The 2243-nt window shown below is 37.5% G+C and overlaps 1 protein-coding gene across 1 annotated transcript in view; it reads right to left on the reverse strand.

Annotated features, from left to right (window-relative positions):
• Positions 1–2243, reverse strand: part of LOC111979703 (metabotropic glycine receptor-like) — a 148834-nt gene that overhangs the window by 63001 nt on the left and 83590 nt on the right.

Below are 2243 nucleotides of genomic sequence, written 5' to 3' on the forward strand. Positions count from 1 at the left end.
TGTTCACTCAATTCGTACCTTATTAATCTCACACCTTTGTCAATGTTCACTAACACTGTCATTATACGGTCCCTACCAGTTAGTATTGAATTTTGTTGTTTTTTACTATGTAATGGCGGCGGTACATTCGATTACTTGATGTGTGGTTTTGTTGTCAGTATTGTACTATAATGTTACATCTGCTTGTTACTATGTCATATTGTTATGTTGACTATGTAATGTATGTTAACTAGTGTCCATGTTGTTACTATGTATGTTAGTTCATGTAATGTTTTACTATGTATATGTTCCTATGTACTGTCTAGTGTCATACTTTGTTACTATGTAACAGACATGTAGTTGTTTTACTATGTCATGGTAGTTCTATCCGTTTAATTGTAACCCTTTGATCCCTATGCCCTAACGTAACTAGTCATGTGAGTACATGATCTGTCAATGTTCGCTTACATCTTGTCAATGTTTACCCTATGTAATGTTACCATGTCTGTTACGATGTCCATATTGTGTTACTATGTCATGTGTGTTACTGATAGTTCACCATTTCGTGCCTATACCCATTTTGCTCATGTTCGTCTACCATGTCATTGTTGTTACGTATGTCATGTTGTTACTATGTCATGTTAAGTTACTATGCGCATGCAGTTGTTACTAACTGCTAACATGTTTTGTTACTATGTCATGTTGTTACTATGTCATGTTGTTACTATGTCATGTTGTTACTATGTCATGTTGTTACTATGTCATATTGTTACTATGTCATATTGTTACTATGCCATGTTGTTACTATGTCATGTTGTTACCATGTAATGTTATTACTATGTAACATTGTTCCTACGCTACGTTGTTACAATGTGCACTGTAAAACCGGATACATTCTGGATACTTCAACATTATGAGGATTACCTAAAAAAACTAAGAAACTGAAATAACTGACGTGAGCTGAACTACCTTCATATGAGTAATACAAATGCAGTTTTTTTGAGTAAGGTATACTTTAATTTAACGCCCCTACTAAGCCACTTCTCAAATAATTGACCAGTGTTCCTTGCCTTTTCAATTGAATTGTTTCCACCCATGCATGACTGTATTTGTAAGTGACAGAGACATGGTTGTTGAATTTATTCATTTTCAGTCCTAGGCAAATATGATCATTCTAATTTAACCATGACATATGTCATGAGGCCTTATACAGTGGCCTGAAACCCGTAGTTTACATGCCACATCAGGCCTGCAAGTCGGGTAGCAAACGTCCACTAACTTTCTCAACATTTTTTCCAGTTATCTTCCAACCAGGATTTCTGGAAAACCTGAAAAATATACAAGAATTTTGCAACCCTAACTATAAATCACATGATGCTGGCTTGCAAAGTCATGTATAACTCCTATTGGAATCTAGCCAGAGTTAGGTAATCCAGCATTTTAAATGTGTATTTACCCGCAACCTGTATTCGTAATGACTGCCAGAGTTAAGAACAGTGGGAGGAAACTGCCTAAGCTGTTGAAACTGGAACAACCATTTCAGTAACGGGTGCAAAAATTCAATGATTGGATTAGTTTAGAAAAAAATATCTATCTTTCTGTAGCATTACATTTAATCATTCAATATACATGCAAAAACAACAGATATTAAAAACTACTCCAAAAAATCTACCTGCAGCAGAGCATGCTGGGGAAAAAAGTTAATTTGTTACCATGTCTTTAAAACATTTAGTTGGTGTGAGTTCTCATGTAGTTTGAGATAGTACAACATAAAGATTTTAAGTAATTACGACTGTTCATTGACTTTGAGTAAAAATGTTACAGTGACATTGTTCCAACTCTAGAGTTGGATCACTTTAGATCACCCAACCTCGTCCTTGGCAACAAGGACTTCTAAATAGTCCCTCCTGAGTGGTTGATTTCTATGGCTTTGTTTCCACTCTTTCTTTCTGTGTGTATTGATGTTGGGCGCCATTGGAGGTACTTGAAGTGAGTGAATTTGAAATCCCTGTAGCTCCATAAGAATGCCATGTAATGTTGGCTATAAGCCCCCCCCCCCCCCCCCCCGTTCCAACTCTGTGGCCATGCACACAGACAACACAGAAACACAATCTGTACACACACGTCTGGAGACTTACGGGAAAGTAGAGAAGCAAGGCTCCAAAAGATGGCCTCCAGGAGGACGAGACAGACGCTCGGATCCTTCTACAAGAAAGAGAGAGGAGAAGAGAGAGGAGAGAGGAGGAGAGAGAGAGAGGGAGAGA

The sequence above is a fragment of the Salvelinus sp. IW2-2015 genome, linkage group LG19 (genome assembly GCF_002910315.2).
Source record: "Salvelinus sp. IW2-2015 linkage group LG19, ASM291031v2, whole genome shotgun sequence".
Lineage (NCBI taxonomy): Eukaryota > Metazoa > Chordata > Actinopteri > Salmoniformes > Salmonidae > Salvelinus > Salvelinus sp. IW2-2015.